Below are 26623 nucleotides of genomic sequence, written 5' to 3' on the forward strand. Positions count from 1 at the left end.
ACACAGGCGGACTACTACTCCAGCTTTAACATCCTGACCTAAGTATCTCACTAATTGTCAGAGGCTGGACTTAGCCTCAGTGACTAAACGCTTTAATTATGGTCTGGAACAACCCTACACCTCACTTACGCTATGCCCAGGTAATATATTAAGAGTCTATTGCCCTACTCCTTTTGCGAGTGGGTCCCAGCTCTACTCTGGTCTACCTGCAGTGCTCAGCTGGCTCGTGCTTCCCACTACTAAATGTGATGTGAGGTTAAATTACTATGAGGTTAATTTACTGTGTACTTGTTTCACTTTCCTTAGGCAAACGTCTTACACTATGTTGTTGCACACAGACTTATGCTATATTGTCTGCATATAAAAATCTCTAGCCTCTACAAGGTTTCTAAATACCTAGAGGTACCTCTACAAGACCGGAACTGCTTACATCAGTTATATTTGCCGTACGCAAATATGAGTGTTTCTTTAATTAAGAAGCTCATTGATTCTTACTTAATTTTCTTCAATTTAATTATTACGTCGCCTATCATTGGGCAAAGTCTATTGTTCTAAGATATTGATATAGTGAAGTTACATAAAGGTTGCTTCACCTATTAATGTTAAACAAAACGTTATCGGAATGTTTTTCACAAAAATGTTATCAGAATGTTATCATATATGTCCCTGTGTGAGCGTCGACAGCACTGCCGTCGCAGCTCTTCAGTTCGAGTTTTGGGGAGGGAGAGAGGGCTTAGGGAGGGCAGGGGGGGAGCTTCCGAGGGGGGAGGGGGAGACAAAGAGGGGCTGACTCAGTCGGGGGGGGGACAGTAGGGTTGTAAAAACGGGTGTTTCAGGTTCATCCCAGCTATGTACTATATCTGACCTATTCCTTACTCTTCTTTCTTTCTTTTCCTTCTTTCTTTCTTTTTTCCTCTCATACCTTCATAAATACCTCTTACTTACTAATTACTCTCCACCACCACGATGCGTGCCACGTATTCGAGGTCGTTCCTCAGCGCCCATCGATGACAATTACAGTATTTATAAAATGCAATGTATCTGTGTGTGCGGAAAGGCACGCTACGACCCACGACCACGTTAAACTGAATCTATACCCATGGCTTCAGATAAGAACTTAGCAACTTCTCTACATATTGTTTCACTAAACGTTAAGGGGCTTAATCACCCAGTCAAGCGCAAAAATTTTTGGGATTACTTGGCCAAGACTAAAGGAGACATAGGGGCATATTACCAACAACTAGCGATAATTTTTGTCTCTAACTTGTTTAGAGACAAAAATTATCGCCGCACATCGGCGATTTTTATCGCAGATAAACCTTGCTATTAGCAAGGTTTATCGCAAATGCGATAAAAAACGGCCGCAATGCATGAATATCGCTGAAAAGTCAGCGATATTCATGCATTATCGAGCAAATGCTCTTAGCCATGTTATCCACCTCCCATTGGATAACATGGTGAAGAACTGCTCAGGGCAGGTGTTAGCTTTTGGAGATATTCGCGCTTAGCGCGAATATCTCCAAAAGTTGGTAATAGGAGATAGCGATGTTAGCGACTGTTTCCAGTCGCTAACATCTTGGCACACCCACTTTGCATGTCATTAGTGATAAATATCACTGACATGCAAAGCGGGGCCCAAGATGGTCGCTATCTCCTATTAGCTGTCACTAACTGGTGTTAGCGACAGCTTGGTAATAGGGAGATAATTTTATCTCCGCTTTCTTGGCTTTTAAAGCCAAAAAAGCGGAGATAAACCCCTTGATAATATACCCCATAGTTCTCATGCAAGAAACCAAATTATCCCAGACTGATGCTGACAACCTTAAACAAAACTGGATCTCGCAGACACTTTGCTCCCCTTCGACCCAAAAGAAAAGAGGGGTGATCACCCTGATTGCTAAAAAATCCAACTTAGCCCTGATATCACACTCAACAGACTCCGAAGGTAGACTGAGTATTGCACATCTGCAAAGAGACGAGGACCATATCTATGTAGCCAATATCTATGGCCCTAATACTGACATGCCTGAATTTTGGGAATATGTATCGAAAGAACTTGAAAATATTCCACAAGATGAGCTCCTAGTGGTTGGGGGAGATCTTAATCTACCATTAGATCCCTTGCTAGACAGGCAATCCGAGAGTACATACCACCCCCCACGCGCACATGAGGAATTGAAGCGAATGTGTTCCAAGTTCCACCTTCATGACTCATGGCGCCTCCAACACCCGGATGGCCGTGACTATACTTTCTACTCCCCTCCCCACAACTCTTATTCAAGAATAGATTATTTATTGTTATCTGACTCACATACATACCTCATCGACGAAACGGACATAGCCCCCATATTGGTGTCCGATCATGCAGCTATCCATATGAAATTGGCAGGCTCACATTCACTTATCCCTCCCAGACGGTGGCGCTTCAACGATGAGATATTATCAGTGCCAGAGAACAAGAAAAGCATAGAACAATGCGTAGAGGAATACTTCCAGATAAACTCACAGCCGGAAACAGATCCCGCCTTAGCATGGGACGCGTTTAAGGCCACATTAAGGGGTACACTGATAGGTATCAAGGCTCGTATGAATAAAGAATTAAATTCTGAACTAGACTCTTTAGAGAAAACAATCAAGCAGCTAGAGTTGCAACACTCCCTTGATCTGAATAATAAAGCTACCATCGACCGTTTGACCAATTTGAAATATAAATACAACGCCACCCTTAGTAAAAGGGCAGGAGTATGGATTAATAAATTCAAGGCCTTAAGGCTATGTGCGGGTAACAAAGCAGGGAAACTCCTCGCTTCCTATCTTAAACACAAAAGGAAGCAATTCCATATAACATCTATTAGGGACCAGTCCAATGCCACCAAAACCAAACAGAAGGACATTCTCCATACATTCCAGTCCTTTTACGAGGATCTTTACAAGAATAACAACCAATTCAACATGGAAGAATGTAACAATTATCTAAACTCAATACAACTCCCACGTTCATCCGACCCTGACAAAGCAAAACTTGGGGCACCATTGACCATATCAGAAATTTCGAACGCCGTTAAAACATTGAAAAACAATAAAGCTCCGGGGCCTGACGGCTTCACGGCCAATTTTTATAAGACCTTTGAGGAACAACTTAACCCACGTCTCCTCAAATTGTTCCAATCCTTTTCAATATCAAACAGAACCACCCCCACAATGAGTGAAGCAACAATAATAGTGATACCTAAGGAGGGGAAGGACCCTTTACTCCCTAAGAATTATAGGCCGATATCCCTCATAAACTTGGACTGCAAGATCTACACGAAAGCCTTAGCAGGCAGACTAAACGCCGTTCTACCATTCTTAATAAATAATTCACAGGTGGGGTTCCTGAAACACCGCCTTTCTAACGACAACACGAGACTCCTATGCCATGTTCTGGAGAAGTCGAAAATCTCGAATGCACCCGCAGTAGCAATCACCCTGGACGCGGAGAAGGCATTTGATAGGGTGTCGTGGCCCTTCCTCCGACAATGCATGCACATATTCAACATGGGTGACACTTTTATCGACATGGTCATGTCATTGTGTGCCTCCCCTTCGGCTAGAATTGTCATTAACAGTTCGCTTTCAGAACCATTCCTTCTTGAACAAGGAACCAGACAGGGTTGTCCCTTATCTCCCGCTCTATTCCTTCTAGCACTGGAACCTCTCCTCCGCGACATACAACAGAATGCAGATATTAGTGGCATCACCTTCGGAGATAAAAGTATTAAAATTGCTGCTTACGCAGACGATATCCTGATAGTCACTGAGAATCCCGAAACCTCTATAACCGCACTGATGAACTCGATAGAATCCTACGCTAAGCAGTCAGGCTATAAACTGATTCACGATAAATCTGAAGTAAAACCCTCAACATATTCACTAATAAGGAATCTTTAGGCACATCAGGATTAGTCTGGCAAAACAATCACATTAAATACCTAGGTATAGAATTTGGAAGGTCCATCTTAGAGACCCTTCAACACAATGAAAAACTCACTCTAGAGAAAATAAAAACTCACCTAGACGGATGGTCACCCCGCTTCATCACTTGGTGGGGCAGGCTAGAGACCATCAAGATGATGATTACACCACTAGTAAATTACCTAATTACCATGCTCCCCTTCATGCTATCCCAAGACTTTCATAACAGGTTGGACAAAATGATTAACAATTTCATTTGGAAAGGGAAAAAAGCACGTATCAGCCTGCAAAAACTGAGATTAGATAAATCCATCGGTGGAGTCAATCTCCCAGATTTTAAGAGATATCAAATAGCCTTTCTAGCGAAACAGGGATCCTATTGGCTGCCCCCCCCAGTGGACTATACACCGGTGTGGCTGGACATCGAAAAAGCGCTCCTGGATGGCATTCTTCCCATCTCGATCTTATCAATGAATGCGAATCAACTCCTGTGTTCTAAACCCATATTCACTAACACCAAAATAGCTTTACTAAGAATAGATAAACTGCTAGAATCATCGATAAGAAAATCTAGGTGGGAAGTGATTTGGAAAAACCCCTCAATCACTTACAAAGGTAAACCATTATTCAACCCAACCTGGAATGAGAAAGGAATTATTTTCCCCCACCAACTCTATGATAATGGCTACCCTCTGCCCTTTACAAAAATCCAATCGAACTTTGGGATAGATAGTTCCGACTTTTACATATTCCTTAACATCAAAACTGCTCTTACAAAAGCGGGATTGACATCCAAACAACCGGCTCTTCCATCACTCCTCTCCTCCTTAAATAAAATCGGTCACCAGGTCTCGAGGCTGTACAAATTTTTGAGCCCGCAATCATCCATGCTAAATACCAAAACAACACAGTTCTGGTCGTCAATCGCCTCCTTCTCCATCTCAGAGCTGGAGTGGTCCACGGCGTGGAAATCTTGCACGAGCCATAAAATAAGCCCTACATTATCACAAGCCAAATTCTGGCTCATGCATAAAGTCTTCTGGACACCGTCCCGCCTATACGCACACAAACTCAGCCCTGACGCATTTTGCTGGAACTGCAAGAGGGCTGAAGGAGACCTGGACCACCTCATCCTCCAATGCGACTGCGTCGCAACGTTTTGGGATAGTGTATTTGACTTCATCCAGAAAGTATTTAATATATCACCTGCCAAAGAACTCCCCTATCTTGTTTTCGGCTTTACAAAGGAAACCCAAATCCCAGAAACTGACAGGGCCCTTCTTGACCTCCTCCTCACGGCGGCTGTGAAAGTCATTCTAAATAATTGGAAAGACACCAAAAAGGCAAGCTTTGCCTGTTGGCTAAACTGGGTGATTAACCTACGAGGGTCTGATAACATCTCTCTACAAAACACACCAGGACACCCTTCACAAAGGAAACATTGGAACTCACTGGATATATACTTAAAATCCCATAAACCTCCGTGATTACCCATACCCTGTACTACTATGCCGCATCGTGGTGTCCCACCTTACTTCTCACATCTTATATCGTGTATTTTCCCTCTTACCTCTTACATCTATCCTTTGCTCTCTCTCTCTACTCTGCTCTTCTTCCTCCTACCTACTTCATTTACTTCCATTCCCTATTGAATTCTATCCTCTCAGGAGCCCGGTCTAGAAAGGCTTCACGGCTGATTGCCACAATATCTTAGAGACCCTTCCCATCGACATGTACACCATCGAGGGACCTATAGCCTTTCTATGCGAATTTTCAAGCTATATCCTCTTTGAATACTGTATAATGACATGTAATGGTTATATGTACATTGCAATTTCTGATTTGTATGCTACTAAACCCTGAAATCTCCAATAATTTTTTTTTTAAATAAAAAAAAAAGGCATTGTCATTTACAATGTCAATAGCTCAAACTCGTGTAAATGCGAGACCTTTTGCATTGCAAATGCTTGCTTGTCCTTTCAATTATTGACAGTGCATTTCATTTTTGTGAAATCTCTTGTTAACAAATTTTTTTATACTGAACCATCACTCGCCCTCGTGCCAAATCCAACCAGTATGCGTGTGTGCTTGAGGAATAGATGGCTGTGCAGAAATCTTTGTCTTTTTTGTCTCTCTGCCAAGGTGTACATTTCATTTAAGAATAACCTACCAACTGTTGATTTGGTCGTAAACTAAACACCCATGAAAGTACGTGGTGATGTCTATCTTGTGGATCCCAACAAGTTATCTTACCCACAATGTCTTGCAAACCTCAAACTGTGACTGTCACACTTTCCTTGCATTATTGTGCTCAAATTTTCATGCTGCAGAAAGTAACAACAAATTTTCAACCCCCCCCAGTATTTCTCCAAGTATCTCAATAGAAATGGTACCTCACTTGTATGGGTGGGCCAAGTACCCAGGGCAGGGAAGGGCCCAAAACCTATTGATGCGACATCAAAATTACCTATCACAAACCAACCTGGTTTTGTAAGGGGGGTACCATGAGTTTTTGGCCTTGGGCTCGGCAGCCATCTAGGGAAACCTACCAAATCCACACATTTCTGGAAACTAGACACCCGGGGAGAGTCCAGCGAGGTGTGGCTTGCGTGGATCCGCCAACATTCTCCAACCCAGAATTCCCTACAAAACTCAAATTTCGCTGAAAAAAATCACTTTTTTCTCAACTTTCTGTGTGGGAAAAATTCTGCGTGGATCAACAAATTTCCTCCCACCCGGCGTTCCCCAGGTCTCCCGATAAAAATGGTACCTCACTCGCGTGGGTGGTTCCTGCGACAGGCAAGGGCCCAAAACCTATTGAGGTGAGATAAAAATTACCTATCACAAACCAACCTGGTTTTGCAAGGGGGGTCCCATGGGTATTTAGCCCGGGGCTCGGCGGCCATCTAGGGAAACCTACCAAACCCACACATTTCTGGAAACTAGACACCCAGGGGAGTCCAGCAAAGTATGGCTTGCGTGGGTCTCCCAACATTCTCCTACCCAGAATCCCCTACAAACCTCAAATTTCGCTGAAAAAAAATCACTTTTTTCTCAAATTTCTGTGTGGGAAAGTTCTGAAATCTGCGTGGATCCACACATTTCCTCCCAGGTCTCCCGATAAAAATGGTACCTCACTTGTGTGGGTAGGCATAGTTGCTGCAACAGGAAATGGCCCAAATCGTACTGTAGAGACTTCAAAATTACCTTTAAGAAAACTACCTGGTTTTTGGGGGAGGTGGGGCACCTGAGATTTTGGCTCTGGGCTCGGCCGCCATCTTCGGAAAGTACCAAACCCAAACATTTCTGAAACTAGACACCCAGGGGAGTCCAATGAGGTATGGCTTGCGTGGATCCCCCAATGTTTTCCTACCTAGAATGCCATGCAAACCTAAAATGTTGCTGAAAAAACCCTCCTCATTTTACCAGGGAGACTCAGGGGAACGCTATGGTGTAGGACATCTGTGCCAACACAGTGATTCCACACAAAAATATGTGGGGAATGTTTTTTTCAGCTAAATTTGATGTCATTTTTCACTGTGAAATTGTGGTGTGTCCACATTGTGTTTTGCGCCATTTCCTGTCACAGGCACTAGGCCTACCCACACAAGTGAGGTACCATTTTTCTCGGAAGACTTTGGGAAATGCAGGGTGGGTGAACATTTGTGGATCCATGCAGATTCCAGTACTTTCCACTACGGAAATGTGAGGAAAATTTGTTTTTTTGGACAATGTTTTAGGTTTGCAAGGGATTTTGGGTAACAAAACCTGGTGAGAGGCAGTCAAGTCACCCCATCCTTGTTTTCCGTGGGTGTTTAGTTTTCAAAAATATATAGGTTTGCTAGGTTTCCCATGGTGCCAGCAGAGCTAGGGTTCAAAAACTACAGGTAGGCACTTTGCCAAAAAAGCGTCATTTTATCACTGTGAAATTGTGGTGTGTCCACATTGCGTTTTGCGCCATTTCCTGTCACAGGCACTAGGCCTACCGACACAAGTGAGGTACCATTTTTTGGGGAAGACCTTGGGGACGCGGGGTCAGTGGAAATTTTTGGATCGACGCAGATTCCAGAACTTTCCACCATAGAAAGAAGAGGAAAATATGGGGGTTTGACACTTGTTTTAGGTTTGCAAGGGATTCTGGGTAACAGAACCTGGTGAGAGGCAGTAAAGTCACCCCTTCCTGGATTCCCCTGGGTGTCTAGTTTTCAAAAATGTATAGGTTTGCTAGGTTTCCTTAGGTGCCGTCAGAGCTAGGGTTAAAAAACTACAGCTAGGCACTTGGCCAAAAAAAGGGTCATTTTTCACTGTGAAATTGTGGTGTGTCCACGTTGCGTTTTGTGCTGTTTCCTGTTGCGTTTTATAGATAAAACAGGAGGACAGTACCCGTCAACCGTGTTGGGATTGGGGCGTAATAGTATGAAAACAACAATGTCCCAACTGGTATTAGTTAAAGACAATTAATAAAGATATGTAAAATACATTATCTAAAAGGAAAACAAGGTCTCATGTAATTCTGACAGGTGCTAAAAGCATCATTTTATGTATAAAAGATTTTTTGAAAAAGGGACAAAATTATAATAAACAGTTATAGCAGCACTGCAGAATATAAATCACAATAATTGAGGAAACAACCCAAATTGTACGAGGTGCTCTAGGTGTGACAGTGAAAACCAAGATAGCGACGCAGGTGACAATGTTTTCCTACCTTAGTGGAGTGGTGTGGCTCACTGGTTAGAGGTGGCAGACCCGTAAGCAGAGAACGGCCCGGGACCAGGGTTCAATTCCCGACGTGGCAAGGTCGTGGACCAAGGTCAAAACGGACTCGATAATTCTCGCCTCGGTGCCTACTCTAACCAGGGAACACACTCGGCAACTCTGGGCATTAAGCTTGCCTCATCTCTACAACGGCCCCCCACAGACGCCGGGGATAGACACCCAGAAAGGGACAATCTCACAGGAAAAACCAGGACGGGTTCCCCAGCGGTCTTCAGCGCCTAGATACTCCTTGGAGTCGTAGTGCGCTTTACAAGTACACCCACATTTACATTTACATTTACAATATGCAACAGCGTGAGTGGCGCAAGGTGACTGGTGAATATATATACAGTGTATTCTTTAGCATACGGCGGTTCCACATGGATTAGAAATTCATTTTTCAGATATTCAAATGTTCAACCGCTTCTTATTTCGCGCCAAAATTTGCGCTGATAGGTAACAGCGTTTCGATCCAGATAACTATAGGATCTTCATCAGGACTGGGTCGTGGGCAGTGCTGGTGGTCGATTTACGGGTAATCGGTCGCCGGATTGCGTGGACAACAAGTGCTTTGATCCGAGCTGTACTTGAAATGCTTGGCCAGGGTTTGAGTGATTGGGTCCCGTGGCAATCCCAGGGGCGGGATTGGCAGCAATGTAGCCCAACACACACGTGTATTAAAATTAGTGGTGAAGACCAGGGTCAGAAATGTAGAAGTGACTCCCGATCGTGGAGCAGGTTAGTTGCCAGGGCGCCGGGGGAGCAAGAGTCTCTCGATTCGGGATGAGTCCCGAATCTAGAGACTCTTGCTCCCCCGGATAGACCGTGAAGCTGTCTTCGTTAGAGACTGATTCTCAACTAGCCGTCCACGTCAGGGATCGGCGCCCTGGCAACTAACTTGCTCCACGATCGGGAGTCACTTCTACATTTCTGACCCTGGCAAGGGATTCTGAGTAATAGAACCTGGTGAGAGCAGGTCAAGTCAACACATCCTGGATTCCGCTGGGTATTTAGTTAACAAAAATGTATAGGTTTGCTCGGTGTCCTTAGGTGCCGGCAGAGCTAGGGTTAAAAAAATACAACTAGGACCGTAGCAAAGAACATGAACATTTTTCATTGTAAAAATGTGGTGTGTTTACGTTGCGTTGTGAGCCGTTTCCTGTCGTGGGCACACCAGTGAGGTACCATTTTTATTGGGAGACTTAGAGTAATTTAGTTTGTAAAGCAACTGTTATTACCTATTGACTTTCGATGCATTTCTGCCTTCCAAATGAAACACAATGTGTAAAAAAGAAGTAATTTTGAAAAAGCACCTATAATTCTCATGCTAGTATGAGTATTCCCAATTTAGGAAATGTGTAAATACCTACTGTTTCTAACCTCTATATTTTATTCCCATTTCAGAAATACATAGGTGTCTTTCATACCGATTTTTCCATGTATACATTTTCCCAGAATAATTGCTATATACCCGGTACATAATAAAAAACCATTGCAAGTCGCTGCTCAGTTTTTTGGCTCTGGGTTCGTCGGGTTCTTGGTGAACCTACAAGTCCTATATATCCCCACAACCCGTAAGGTCTAGCGGATGTAACGGTAATTAGAAGAAGTTACAGGTGAAAAAGTTGACACAAAAGGCTGTTTTTTTCAACTAATTTAAAATTTTTCCTATATTTAACTGTTCGTTTCTATAAAGAAACCTTGAAGGATCTACACAAATGACCCCTTGCTGAATTCAGGATTTTGTCTACTTTTCCAAAATGTATAGCTTTCCAGGATCCATTATTGCTTTCATCCCCCTTTCTACCATTAACTGAAAGGAGGTTGAAAGCACAAAAAAATAGCAAAAATAGGCTATGTCCCAGAAAAATGTCAAAACTGTGTAAAAAATGTTTATGCAATTTGTCCAGAGCACACAATATATATGAATAGACTGGTTTGTCTAGGAGTAACGATAGTAGGGATAGACCCGACACAGCGTGTAGCTTTTAAAGGGTTTTTATTCAACCACAGTATTCCCCACTTGGGAATCACTGTAAATACAATTCAAGCCGACACGTGTTTCATCACAACATATGGCTGTAACTCTTCAGGGCTGACGAAATTAGTCAAACAGTGGGTTCGAGGGACCGGTGATAGTTCCAACCCGGTCCTGATCGGGTGGTTTACGAAAAAAGGGGGCGGCAACAGAATATTTGCCGGTGCCCTGGTCTTAAATTGTTTCGGAACTTGTCAAGTTGTACAAGTTCAAAGAGGTAGAGGCAGTGTAGTGCCTTACTCGTGGAGTCGAATGAGTCTCGGTTTCCGGATGTAAAAAATGTTGGTTTTCTGACAAAAGTCTGTCATTCCTTAAAAGTTGAGAAAATGGTGATTTAAGCCCCACAAACACTTTTTGATACCATTATAAAAAGCAAAAACTGATCACTAATTAGAGACTCAAGAAAGAACTATAAAGTTGCTGTCCATCGTGCTAAGCTTGAGTGGGATGAGTCCCATTGGCAGAACTTATTAAATACAATTACAGGCAAAGATCCCAACCTCTTCTGGAATTTGGTTAGGAGGTCTGGTAATAAAAACCCAGACCTAATTCCTAACCATATTACAAGCCAGGATTGGTATAATCATTTTGGGAGTATTTATTCAGAGACTAATTTAACCCCCCCCACCCCCCCACCCCCCAAGTAGGATCTTATGATCAACCAAGCTCTAACGCCACTTTGAATATCATCGACCTCTTTACACTAGAAGAAGTGGAGGTGGCCATATTAAAAATAGTTCCAGCGAAAGCCCCAGGACCCGACGGCCTCCCAGGAGATCTTTTCCTTGCCAACCCCCGCAATTGGGCAAATTATATTATGCTTCTAGTTAACTCCATCGCAAAGGGTAGTGCAGTACCAGAGTCATGGAAGGGTGCTGAGATGGTACCCATCTTTAAACAAGCACTGCCGTTGCCAATAGGTCTCGCAGTAGGAAAGTTGGAGCTATTGGTTTTTGTAAATGACATTTTATATTTATGTTTAGTGATTTACAATGCCAATAATTTTAACTTTAGCAAATGTGACACTTATAGCATTTGTAATGCCACATGTTTTGTATTTACGTGACTTAGATGTATATATCTTAGTAATATAAATGTTTTTTTTGTTAATTACCTAATATTGAAATAAAAGTTATTTATAATGTATAATGGCAATATTGTAAACTTTCCTAAATACCTTTTGTGAATATTATGTTCAGTGTTTTTTTTGGTGAAGAATATGTAAGATTAGAAGTTAAATCTTAAAAAAATGTTGTGGCATTTGTAATAAAGTTTGAAACATTGAGCGAAGATTTTATAAATAGTTGTTGTTGAATTTTTGCATGGATTGATGCTGTGGTGTTGCGGATAGATGTTGTTGTTGCCTGTGTGTGCACAGTGCCGGTGTGTGTATGCAGTGCCTGTGTGTGCGCAGTGCGCTGTGTGCACTGTGAGTGAGGGCTGTGTGCACTGTGAGTGACGCCTGTGTTCAGTGTGAGTGAGGCCTGTGTGCAGTGCGAGTGAAGCTGTGTGCACTGTGAGTTAGGGCTGTGTGCACTGAGTGTGTGCAGTATGCACTGAGTGAGGCCTGTGTGCAGTGCGAGTTAGAGCTGTGTGCACTGAGTGAGGGCTGTGTGCACTGAGTGAGGGCTGTGTGCACTGAGTGAGGGCTGTGTGCACTGAGTGAGGGCTGTTTGCACTGAGTAACGCCTGTGTGCAGTGTGAGTGAGGCCTGTGTGCAGTGCGAGTGAGAGCTGTGTGCACTAAGTGAGGGCTGTGTGCACTGTGAGTTAGGGCTGTGTGCACTGAGTGTGTGCAGTTTGCACTGATTGCGGACTGGGTGCAGTGTGATTGAGGGCTGTGTGCACTGAGTGAGGCCTGTGTGCAGTGTGAGTGAGCTATTGCACTGTGGTATGCTGGAGTGCACATGGGTGTGCTGGATGCACTGCGGTGCGCTGGGTACACTGTGGTGTGCTGGGTGCCCTGCGGTATGTGGAGTGCACCAGGGTGTGCTGGGTGCACTGCGGTATGCTGGAGTACACTAGGGTGTACTGGGTGTACTGCAGTATGCTGGAGTACACTAGGGTGTGCTGGGTGCACTGCAGTATGCTGGAGTGCACATGGGTGTCCTGAGTGCACCAGGGTGTCATGCGGAATGCTGGAGTGCACCAGGGTGTGCTGGAGTGCTGCGAGCTCCGCTGGGAGGTGAGTTGGGATGCAATGGGGGTCGGCGCCGGCACCGAGATTGGCTCGTGCCGCAGGTTTTACACTCATAGCACTGAGAGCAGTGTATGTGCACTGGATCCGGCTGGATGTTGCCAGAGTGAACAGAATTCCATTCCGATTCAGGCCCCGCCCCCCGGCTTGGATGCCTCCGCGGGGGTCGTGTCTCTCGGCTGCAGCTCTTTGCATAAGAGTTTTAACAGGGAATACAGGCTGCAAGTGCTTCCCTTTTGGTCACTTCTGTAAGAAGGAAAGTTTGGGGGGTGGGGGCGTCCGGAAGGGGTGGAAGTTCACTGATCGCCCTGGCTCCTGGGGTGCGGGCCCTTCACCTGGCCTGCGGCTAGGAAGCAAATGTTACTAGGCTAATTAAGCATGCAATATCTGACTAGTCGTGTCACAAAAGTAAAAAACAAAGGAAATTCATCACAATATTTTTTTCACAAGTTTGACCTCATCAACCAGCAATAGAGAAAATGAATCATATAACAACTTAAACTGATGCGTTTCCTAAACAAGTGCCATACAGCACAATGTCCTGTCTCTGCATTATTTTGCGGTGCCAATTCTTTTAAACCAGGTCTTGAATGAAATTCACGGTAGGAACTCATTACCAGTAAAGTGTGTGAATCCGCCTAACAACCCTGCCCGGGTGTCTCGTGAAAGCCGCCTGTTCCTTAAAACGCTAGAGGTTGCATGTTTGTGCTACAGGGGTGTAGCAGGGTACTCTATTTAAACCTTAATTGTCCATGAACTCTAAGGTGCATGTTTATGTGCGTTGACATGGTTAATCCACGTGGATACTGTGTGGGTTGGGGATTGGATGTTGGCTGTTCACGTCTCAGAGGACGTAAACAGGAAACCACAATGACGCTAACATGCTTCCTGCCGTGTAAGCAAGTATTGCAAAGTGTCCTGGAGTCTATCACAGCAGCGGCCGGGAAACTGAAAGTACGGCCGGCCAGCCATGATTAATTAGGGGAGGAGAAGCCGCAGAGCGCACGCTGGGCGAAGCCCTTTGATGTGCTGTGCGGCCGTTGAAAAAAATGCAATTAGGAGGGAGGGAGGCTGATGCGCGTGCTTGTTTGGTCACGTGATTCACGTGAACTCAAACAAAACCGCAGCAAGAAGCCCTTGGTTTGACGAGGATTTTGAGCACTTGAATTCTCGCTCCGCTCAATGTGCTTGCACGCATTGATAGATCGCGAGACCTAAAAAGGTGCTAGGGAAGACCCTGCCAACTACCGCCCAATAAGCCTGATCGATGCCATGCAGAAAGTGGTTGGCAGGGTGCTACTCCAGAGAATGCACCAGTGGATGGATGAAGACAATATCCTCTCCGATTATCAAGCGGGATTTAGGACCTGTACAGGGACAGTAGATCAAGCATTTAGGCTACTTTTAATTTACTGGCAGGTGGTTGTAATGGCAAAGGCAGTCTTTATTTGGCATTTATACATCTAAGGACTGCCTTTGACCTGGTCCCTCGTGAGAAGTTGTGGCATCTGCTGGGAGAAATGGGAATTCCACCTTTATTGCTGAATTTGTTAATTCGCCTGCATGAAGGCAATTATGCACAAGTGAGGTGGGGGACCCAAGGCCAGAAAACAGACAGGATCCCATCAATAGCGGAGTACGCCAGGATTGTGTCTTAGTGCCCACCCTGTTCTCTTTATATATGAACGGTGTGGTTAGCTTTCTCAAAGAGTTTCCATCTGACGCCCAGCCCTGGCAGGCGATAGGGTCCCCACCCTTCTCTTTGCAGACTTCTTATATCCAAGACACTGGCCGGGCTGCAAAAGCTTCTAGACAGATTCCATCTCTTTTGCGAGTCTAGGAGGTTGATTATCAACACCTCCAAGACCAAATTTATGGTATTTAACCCTCATAGGTCATATAGAGGCAACATCACCCTAGATGTAATCCGCTTGGAAAAAGTCACAACCTTTGACTACTTAGGAATAAGGCTAGCTGAGAAAATGCAGTGGAGATACCACATAGACAAAATGCTCTTAAATCATAAACGTGTTGCAGGAGCATTACTCACAGAACACCGCTCCTCGCAGAGTAGATCTGTGGCCCCTGCCCTTACAATCTATGCAGCAAAAGCGGTTATCTCAGCACTTTATGGTGCCGAATGATGGGGTTTTGAGAATGTGGATAGTATTACCAGATCAGAACACAAGTTTTTAAGAGATCTAGTGATGCTTCCCTGTAATGTGCCACTCAAACCACTGATGAGCGACATGGGTAGGCGCTCTTTTAAAGATGTAGCTAGGCTACGGCCTTTGTTATTTTGGGGCCGCTTGTGTCGGACTCCTGAGTTTACCAACTATGCCTCCGCACTCACAGAAGTCATTGCCCTTGACGGTAGCCAAAGGATTAGCTGGGTGTCTAATTTAAAAAAAATGCTCTTTGCACTAGGCATTATCGTGGGATACGTAAACCCCACCTAGTAAAGCCGAGCTCAAAAGGCACTATTGGGCCTGGGTTGACGCCAAGGAGGACAGCAAATCAAGAGTAGGAAGGCTCACGGAAGAATTTTACCTTCATAAGCAGCATATTCTTTTAGAACGGAAGGCCTGCGTAGGGTTTGAGAGATGGCAGGATAATGGCACTCAAACAGTAGTGAAGGTAGTAGTACAGTGGTTAAATTTTGAGAAAGTAAATCACGGTGCGACCAGTATGGAGGAATACCCTAAACCTCTCAAAGAGCCAAGGATCACAATCCCTAGCATAGGAACAAATTATAACAGGTACTGTGCACACGTGTAATAATAAAGAGTAAAGGTACTGAGCAGTTGGCAGAAAAACAACATGACATCGGTTGTGTGATAAACACATTGTTTATATGAACATTTTCTTCATGTAATATAACGCCAGCCGACACGTGTTTCGTCAACAGGGGGATACCTGTGACTCTTCAGGGCTGTGAAATTATATGTTAAAACAACAATATGAATATTTACACATAACATGTGTGATACTGTAGATTACATTGTCCCCATATGTAGGGCATGTGGAGCTAAAAACACCTAACAAACGCGTGGAATCTCCTGGAAAAAGGAAAAGAAACCGGAAGTGCAAGTGGGTAGAGGGCTGCAAGATGAGGACGCAACCATTATGAAGTAAAGAAAAAAATGTATAATGATTGTCCAATGATCATAAGCATGTACGGTATAGCATTTGGACATAGTGGTATCTTGTACAAAGTGAAAAATGGGCAGTATACGAAAACAAAGTTCTAACTGTCGGAGGAACGCTAACTATTTGTGCCTTAATTTTGGACATAGTTCGTCTTGGTGTGAAGTGAAACCAGAAAGGAATTTACAGCAAATATCAATTTTAACTGACATTAAGGACAAAGAGATGCAATGGTAGGCAAAAGGTTGGCAAGAAACATTGAAATTATACAGCGCATCGTATGGCAACTAAACATGATTCAAGACCGTGTAGGGCGGACAATCGACAACAACATTATCGCAGTGAAAGTACAGCATTTCGGTAACCACAAAGAGAAAATAGAAGATGTGAGAGCAAGTAACATAACCATGATATATAAGGCATGACTGTACCACAAGGATTGCGTAGAGTGACGATATGCTATTGAAGGTCCGAGAAGTATAAAACATACATGCAAATAGACTGCAACGCTTTCAGAAACTGATCCTGTGAGAGATCATAACAGTGCAGATATGGGTGCAGGCATGAAGGTGGACATGCAAGGAGGGAGTATCTCAGCGAAAAGTCTAAAGAGACAGTTGTTACCTGTATGGGCGTCGTATACAGGAGCTGGTAGGAGAGGAAACAAGCATTTGCAATGCAATAGGTCTCGCATTAGGAAAGTTTGAGCTATTGGTATTGTAACTGACACATTTTTTATTTGTGTTGGTTTTGAAAATAGCGAAATTAATAGCTTTGTCATTTACAATGCCAATAGTTATACCTTTCGCAAATGTGACACCTATAGCATTTGTAATGCAATATGTGTTGTATTTACGTGAGTTACATATATTGATATTACAAATAACAATGGTTTTTATTTTTTTTAAATAATTAATACTTAAATTAAAGTTATTGTAATTTATAATGGCAATAGTTTAAACGTTTGTAAATAACTTTTGTGAAGATTATGTTCAGTGTATTTTATTGTGACGAAAATCCAAGAACAGAGGTGAAATATTAACATTTTTTGGTGACATTTGTAATAAAGTTTGAAACATTGAGCGAACATATTTGAACCAGTTGTTGTTGAATTGTTGCACAGATTGATGCTGTGGTGGCGCTGAGTGATATTGTTGTGGTGACGAGTGGGGGCTAATGTGTGAGGGGGCAGTGTGTGAGGGGGCAGTGTGCGAGGGTGCAGTGTGTGAGGGTGTGGGGTCTGATTGTGCTGTGTGTGTGCCCTAAAGTAGTGTGAGTGAGCAATGTGTGAGGGGGCAGTGTGTGAGGGGGCAGTTTGTGAGGGGTGTGATTGTGCAGTGTGTGTGCCCTAAAGTAGTGTGAGTGAGTAATGTGTGAGGGGTCAGTGTGTGAGGGGTCAGTGTGTGAGGGGGCAGTGTGTGAGGGGGCAGTGTGTGAGGGGGCAGTGTGTGAGGGGGCAGTGTGTGGGGGCTGTGTGTGAGTGGTCTGTGTGTGAGTGGGCAGTGTGTGGGGGCAGTGTGTGAGGGGGCAGTGTGTGAGGGCACAGTGTAATGAGAGTGTGTGAGGGTGCGAGATGTGCGAGGTGCAGTGTGTGTGGCCAAAAGTAGTGTGAGTGCGCAGTGTGAGGGGGCAGTGTGTGTGAGGGTGCAGTATGTGTGGACTCCTCACTGTGAGTGAGCAATGTGTGAGTGCGCAGTGTGTGAGGGGCAGTGTGTGAGTGGGCAGAGTGTGAGTGGGAAGAGTGTGAGGGGGCAGTTTGGAGTGGGCAGTGTGTAAGGGGCATGCCTATAATACTGAGGTCTAAAGTAACTATTGTTTAGATGTACTACAGTTTATTTATAGTAGTAATTATTAGTTATTTATATTATCAAATACTTAACATTATGTTAGGACTGTCCAAATAATATTTCAGCCCAATACTTTTCTATAGCGAGTTTTATTGGAGCCTCTTTACAACGTTGGCACGTTTAGCTATCAACAGTGCCTGACCCCTTCTCTTGTGCAGTGATCTCACCAGCATGCCAATTATTGAAAAGGAAGCCTCGTCACCACCGCAAACATCGACAATTTCTATGCCAACTACCATCCAAGAGACATGTGACGCATCACAGACTTGCAGTACAGGCTAGCATTCAGCTACTCCAGAAGAGGGATTCCCTGTATCCGATTAACGTGACAGCAGGACCTTGGGACACTTAATGACAGCTGTGGAATCTTACATCCGATTACAAAAGAGGAAGTACTTGTGGTGCTTTAGACCCACTTCAGTTACATTTGTTCTTATTAAGGACCCAATGCATGTGTAACATCGTAAGCCAGGTCTGCCATGCATTGCATTTTGAGTCGTTTAAAACCATCCCACATTTTACAATAGACGTACAAATACTTTATATAATGTGCATTGCTCGTCCATTAAACGAGACTTATTGGCTATGCCAATGCTTGGTATTACATTGATAGTGCTATCACAGCTACAAAACGACAGAGCAACAAACTTAGCCTGTGATGCGGACAGCACAGTGACTATAAAGCAAAGAAAGAAAGAAAGAAGCCATAACTGGGCAGGGATGCAGAATTCAAGCCTTTGAAATAAAAAAACTTAACAGTGTTGACAGGAGAAGGCAAAAAATGGAACGATAGCTCCGCTGCGGTAGAAATGACCGCACCCGGAACAGAAACACAGACTCGGAAAAGTCACGGCCGAAGCATCCCCGCACTTCGGGGACTTACTGTCCTATAAGGCCCCTTGCCTTAAACTCTGAAGACACGGAGGTCCGGCTCAGCCTTAATACGCACACTTCGAGAAACCAGGTCTTCCTACTAAGGACCATCACAGCACTGCGCGAGAAACATCTCTCCATTTTACGAAACCCGTGTTTTCAACATTACCCGGTCTCGAGCGGAGCCGGGTCGGAATTATCACCGGCACCGCGACCTGCTGTTCTTACACCTCTCCCCTACAGCCCTGAGGAGTCGCAGAAACAGTGTGGTTTCTTGCGACGAAACACGTGTCGGCTGGCTCATGTACGAACAATAAAAGAAGATTCTTTAATTTGGTGGACAACTTCTTCGCCTTTGAACTTTGCATCTTATGTCCATTGAGACATCGCCTTAACTTTACTTTCCCCACAAGTGTGCTGCAGAATTTGTTTTTCATGTACTTGGTGTGTCCCAATAACACATCGTGAGGGGTTACAGGGCTTTTCCTCTCTTCTGCATGCACCTTTTTGCCTTCATACAACCAACTGTGCGCCATCCCAGCAGTGCGCCCTTGTAGTGCCTCACACCTGAAACCCTGCTTTTTTCTGTTTGCGGTAGAAAATGTGCTTAAAGTTTGGTTCCGGACTGCGAGCCACGTTGGCGAGCAGGACAGAGTTTACACCAGTGCCTGAGACAGTAAAAGTGAGAATCAGGGAGGAGACGCTACGTTTGCCAGGCATTTACAAAACATTCAAGGAATAAAGGCTCCGGACACGAGCGTAATTAAGTCTGATTGCTCGGGGACATTGCTCCGGATTATATCGACCAATAGTAAACTGCATGCTTAGTTCCTGACCCGAGGTCAGTTATAAGATATCAGCGATGAATTGTCTGCAGGAAACTGCATAGAATCCCAAATGAAGGTGTTTCTTGTAAAGCTGGAGCCTCGAGTTCCGGGGCTGCAAAGAAGAAACAATAATGTCATTGCTTCATAGAGCTGAATACTGTTTGTAATTGCATCGAGTGAATGCCTGCACATGTATGACGAGTTTCTGAGCTAAAAACGAAATGAAGTCAAAAGTAAACATTACAAGCCAGTCAGGAAGGTGGCGTCAAGTAAAATGGCGTACCCCCGAATCTCACATATCAAAGATATTCATTGATGTTGGTCGGATTCGGAATGTGGCCCTATTGAAGGTTTTGCGCCCCCGCTGTTTTGGCTGCAAGGGTCAGTATTACCCCTGGGGCAAAATAATTATCACGTCAAGTGCGGACTGGGGTTGTATTAAGGGCCGTGCATTAAGGCTCATTGTTTGTGGGTATAGGCAAGTAGGCGCATATGTAGAAATTCCACGCTGGAAAATTCAAGTCAGGGGACACAGACCAAGGTTAATTGTTCCTATTGTGAGATATTTTGTGATAGACCTACCTGCGGGCTTTATGTCCGCAGCCCGGATTGGAAAGGAAGCCAGGCAACCTGTTTTAGGACGGGGGCGGGCCGCAAACAGGAAGCGGACTGGAGCCCCGCGCTCTGTAGTCAGCCGGAAGATTTGCCTGTGAACTAGCGGAGCTCCCGTGGTCGTGGAGAGCCCCGCCTGTTGTCAAGACTGACCCGCAGGCTGCCGAGGGAGACAGGGACACACGAAAAGACCCCGGTAAGTGTTTGGGGGGAGGGGGTGCGCGCGCATATGTGTCTGTGCGTGTGTCTGTGTGCGTGTGTGTGTCTGTTTGTCTGTGTGTGTGTGGGTGTGTGTGTGTGTGTGCGTGCATGCATGCAGAGGGCTGGGGGCTGGCTGTGTCTGTGTCTGTGTGTGTGCGCCGTTAATGGATGCGAGCGAAGCGAAAGCAGGGGCTGTGAGTTCGTCTGCGCAAGCGCGGCTCAGAAGCGCGCTCCCGCGGTCAAAACTGAGACTGCAAAAGCGCGCGTCTGAGTCGTGTCCACATTCCCAAATACGGCTCACAATAGTTGTCGAAGCTGACAACAATCAATGAATGCAGGTCGTGCTTCGACCTAAAAACACAGAGGGAGGCACGAGGCCACAATAAGACCACGGTCGAGCAGAAAACGGGGAGCATGGTGTTAGAGAACTAAAACAGGAAAGGTGGGTGGTGTTAGGAGGAGGGGGGGGGGCAGAAGGACCCGGAACTCACCTAAGAACCGGTGATAGTTCCAACCCGGTCGATGGGTAAAATCTAAGCAAAAGTGCAGTACGAACGGATGAGCGGAAAAGACACAGAAGGGTAGTTCTGTGTGGCCAGGACCTGTGCAAATAAGATTGAGGGGAGGTAAGTGTCTAGCACCGTCGTAGGGTATGAGTTGCTAAGTGGTAGTCGGCTCATGGGAATAGACATACCTTGACGATGACAGGCCATGGCAGTGCTCTTCTCTTCAATCAGGAAATATGGAGACTGAGTGAGAGTACTGGTCATGCTAAAATGCTCCAAGCGTGCTGATTGACGTGTGACATAGCGTCTAGTGGACCGGACGTGAGAGCATGGAGGGAGTTTACAAGACTAGAGCGTTAACATCCAAAGTGCCGGAAGTAGGGACCGGAGTATGGATAACGGGCTAGAACGCTCAATTACACAACCTCATGAGCGGCATGCTGCGCTATCCCTATAATGGTCTATGAAAGGGAATGAGCATACATAAGGAAGTACCATAGAGTGGGGTACTACGTAAAGTCAGTGAGTGAGAGTGGCACTGGATCACGTTTGCACAATCGGGAGCCATAATTAAAGTTTGAAATGCATAAGCATAAGTTGAAAGTGGTACAGTAAATCAGCAATAAATACAAAAATGAGGAAAACAAAACGTCAAAAGGTACATAATTAGTATTAATTTACGGTCTACAGACATGCATTTTAATGCACAAAAGGAAAATATTGTAAGGTGGAGCCCTCGCATAGACAAACGGGCTGACATTAGTCTATGTATCGTGGGGGGGTACTTAGTACACTTTTTAAGATTTGGGTGCTTGCGTAACATATAGCAACAGGCATACTGGTTCTAGATAGTGGCGATTATGAGGGCACCATCTTAGGAAAAAACGTTGTCTCAGTTTATTATATATGCAATCTTCTGGTTGATGATACAAGTTTTTTCCTCTCCAACCAGCTCCTGTATGCGACGCCCATACAGGTAACAACTCTCTCTTTAGACTTTTCGCTGAGATACTCCCTTCTTGCATGCCCACCTTCATGCCTGCACCCATATCTGCACTGTTTTGATCTCTCACAGGATCATGTTTTAGTCAGCCCTTTATATTTGTACTGCCCCTGTGACCCTAAATTGCACGGTACAGTTTCTGAAACGTTGCAGTCTATTTGCATGTATGTTTTATACTTCTCGGACCTTCAATAGCATATTGTCACTCTACGCAATCCTTGTGGTACAGTCATGCCTTATATAGATCATGGTTATGTTTTACTTGCTCGTCACACCTTATATTTTCTCTTTGTGGTTACCATAATGCTGTACTTTCACTGCGATAATGTTGTTGTCGATTGCCCACCCTATAAGGTCCTGAATCATGTTTAGTTGCCATACGATGCGCTGTATAATTTCAATGTTTCTTGCCAACCTTTTGCCTGCCATTGCATCTCTTTGTCCTTAATGTCAGTTAAAATTGATCGTTGCTGTAAATTCTTTTTTGGTTTCACTTCACACCAAGACGAACTATGTCCAAAATTAAGGCACAAATAGTTAGCGTCCCTCCGACAGTTAGAACTTTGTTTTCGTATACTGTCCATTTTTCACTTTGTACAAGATACCACTATGTCCAAATGCTATACCGTATATACTTATGATCATTAGACAATCATTATACGTTTTTTTCTTTACTTCGTAATGGTTGCGTCCTCATCTTGCAGCCCTCTACCCACTTGCACTTCCGGTTTGTTTTCCTTTTTCCAGGGGATTCCACGCATTTGTTAAGTGTTTTTAGCTCCACATGCCCTACCTATGGGGACAACGTAATCTACAGTATCACACATGTTATGTGTAAATATTCATATTGTTGTTTAAACATATAATTTCACAGCCCTGAAGAGTCACAGGTATCCCCCTGTTGACGAAACACATGTCGGCTGGTGTTACATTACATGAAGAAAATGCTCATATAAACAACGTGTTTATCACACAACCGATGTCATCTTGTTTTTTTGCCAACTGCTCAGTACCATTATTGTTTATTATTACACGTGTGCACAGTACCTGTTATAATATTCTTTTAGAAACACACCTAGATTTTATCCAGACACCATGAGACAGAGCACTGTATATACATTTCAGGGTAGGTTCACTCCCTGCCCGGGAGCTAACTGTAAAATGGAGCGCCCCGCATCAAACATTAGCGGGGTGTCCCTGCTGCAAAGCCTTGACTGAGAGTGTAGCCCTCCTCATGTTCGCTTACCCAGCCTACAAAAGTCCTAGAACGAGATGGTTGAAGCCCATCTGCAGACAATTGGGCACATATGAACCCAACACTGCTCTACGTATTTTGAAGTCAGATGCACGGACCCTTTTTCCTTTGGTGTGGCCAAGTACCTCGGTTGTGTTTTGATAATAAGGGCCAAAATCCTGCGAGGGGTTTCCCAATGAATTATCATGTTTTTATGTCATTTTTTAGCCAACACTTTCTGCAGTTGATACTGGACTGTTATTTTTATATCACGGCCCTTCTCTTATAAGGCAAAAACACAAAACAGAAAACGTTTCTAGTATGCAGGGAGGGCTGGAATTGTTTTTAATTTTAATAGTGTCACAAGTGTTATTGTTACAGTCTGTTTTTATCATGTATGGGAAATGAGATTCTAATGAATCTAATGAATTGAAGGATTTTTATACTCTTAACTGATGCTTTTTGATAACTCGTATTGTTTTTATATATTGATGAATGCAAGATTGTTAATGCTTTTAAGATACCTGTTATCAAATAAAGCTACTTTTGGCTTGACTTGATACCATTTGCAGGGAAAAACCTAGACACTTTCATTTGCAGCACTTTTTTCCCATTGTTCCCCCCCAAAAAACAACATTTAGCTGTATTTTGGCTGATTTCTGGGTCCCCTCCAGGGGAATCCACAAACCCTGGATACTTTAGAATCCCCATGATATTGGAAGAAAAGGACGCACATTTGGTGTGGATACCTTATGTGGTCAAAAAGTTACAGGGGCCTAAGAGCCAACTACCCCAAATAGCCAAAAAAGGCTTAGCACGGGGGAGGGGGTGGGGAAGAGGCCTAGCAGCGAAGGGGTTAACAGCCAGTTAAGTAAACTTGTTAGTAGTGATACAGATTCCAGCACCAGACTCCACTTTTTGGAATGCTCTTTCCGCATCTTTTAGATCTTGGCGGACGGGTTACTCTGGCACAGCAGGGACAGATATCAAATCTCCAAACTATAAACCCCATTATATCCTATGGGAATTATATATGAGACAGAGTAACTCGCCCGACAGGCTCTAAATCAGGCCCTTAGTGTTAGCCTGACTTCCAGTATTTCATTTAAGTGAGATAATTTACACAAAGGCTTTTTTAGCTTGGGCAACAGCTTTCTCATTATTTTATCAGTAGAGTAAGTGTCAAGAGGCTAAGATGCTTTATCTACACCCTAGGGTCATCTGGTCCAAATGTCAGATATAGCAACAAGAGGTGCACAGAGATGATGAATGCAATAGATACTGGGTCTGGCTGGATTTTTCCACCACTTCTCTGCCTCGCTTGTCACTTACAATCACTTAGGTTATGTGGGGGTCAACTTGTTATATGAACATGTAGAATGGACCATTCAAGGGCGAGAGGTCTTTGCCATTGAGCTGTCCAGAGAGAAGTAGGATTCCCGACCACCGGCTACTGTGCTTCTCAGACCAGGGCTGTGCACTCGGAGTGGAAACCAGGTTCAGCTCTACTTCGCTACCAAGGTGCTTCCACCTTCATGCCTTGGGGGTAGAAGGTCTGATAGCATGGACGACCTCTGTGTGTCAGGTATGCATTGCGGCAATTATACCACTTCCCCTGCAGGCAATGTTTAGTTTACTTTCACACTATCAGTTACGAAAGTGATAAGAGTGGGTGCAGGAAGAGGGAATTTAGTATGTGTCAAAAAATGAAATCAATATCCACAAAAGCAAAGAAACAGCTCACAGCATAAGGAGGAACAGCTGGATTACTGATGGAGGCCACATACAGCAGCGTACAGGCTGGTTTGGTAAACCACAAGTGATGGGGATAAAATATTGTAACGGGCTAGTGTTTTCTCAAGAGGATCAACCCATCTTAAGACTTTGTGGCAGCCATTCACCAGCAATGGCTATAAAAGTCAAGTATATATGCTTGGATGTCACCTAACAATGCGTAGTATGGCAGATTTTCAATTCTAGCAGTCAATCCTGCTGACACTGTATACTTTTCTAGAGTTAGAATAATGTTCCTGCAGAGACTTTGGATCAAGAGCAGTTGGAAGTAATGACCAACTATGAAACATTTCCAGTATTGTATCATTTGAGGTATTGAGACATTTGGTGAGAGTTGAAATACAGAGACTTCTGGAAATCATCAAGAAATCAGTGTGTGTGTAAAATAGTGGAAGTCTGGACAACAAAAGCCACATGAAAGTATAACTGAGTTAGTGAGCCTGCAGACTTGAAAAATTACAAACAAATGCTTTTGTAAGTACAGCAGAAAAAGTGTAATGAAACGAGAGGCTACAGCATGGTAAGAAAGGCCGGTCCTGTGACCAGTTGGAACTTTGTGAAAATAAACCTGTAAGGGATCCACGTGCAGTGCATTGAACAGGAGCGGGAAGAAGTGCTGAAAAGAACAGCTGAACACACTCTCCAGGATACTACACCTGGGTGCCCTCCGGAAGGAGCAGTCAGGTACAAGAGCTGGAGAGGCATTTTCTTGGGGTCTTGGGATCAGTTGTGGGTGACGTGGCAGTATTAAAGGCAGGCACAGTGTTTAGCAGGGATACCAATGCTACAGCACTTCAACTGAATAACCTAGTTACTTAGTTTGAGTAAATGACTCTCAAAGTAGTAAGATCAAGCAGGCAAGGCATGCTCTGGCACATGATAGAAATCAGACACAGCACAACATAGTAGAACACACACAATAAGGCCAATGTCAAAACAGAGCTACAACATCAAAGAAGAGTTGGAGTTTCACCGTGAGGTAGAAAAAGGTGCAGCAAAAAATATACAGAAGGTACTTGGGGAGAGATACAAAAGCCAGAAATTTGTATTTTGTTTAGTCACACAAGTTGGGGTCTCAAATAAGATTGATCCCCTTGTTAACCTCAGGGATAACACTTGGGTTTTCTCTCTAGACTCTAGCTATTCCTACAATGTTTGTAAACAAAACTAGTCACAATAGAAACTGGACTTCAGAACTTAGGAAGGAAAGTAATTTACTATCCTTTAGGAGAAAATTAAAAACTGTACTTTTTAAACAAGCATGGAGCAGATCCTAGGCGCAGAAGTGGGATCAAGTGAATGCTATACCTCATTATGTAAATCTGGACAAACAGCGCTTAGAGACCCCGGTGGTTATAACGCGCTATATAAGTTAAATAAATAAAATAAATAAAATTGAGTCAGAGTCCCTGCAAATGTGTTTCAAGGTATAAATATTAAAATAAAATCCCTCCATGCCCACAAAAAAATATTGAAGCAACAAAAGGACCAACCAAAGTGTTCTGAGTGAGTTTTATGGCACCAAGTGTCTCAGTGTCCAGTCAGAAAGTCGTTGACTTGGGTATTCTCTGATCAGTTTTAAAAGGCTCAGTGTTTGGTAACAAGTCAAGACATAGTACCGGGGTTAGACTAATAA

Source organism: Lissotriton helveticus, chromosome 5_1, assembly GCF_964261635.1.
Source record: "Lissotriton helveticus chromosome 5_1, aLisHel1.1, whole genome shotgun sequence".
Lineage (NCBI taxonomy): Eukaryota > Metazoa > Chordata > Amphibia > Caudata > Salamandridae > Lissotriton > Lissotriton helveticus.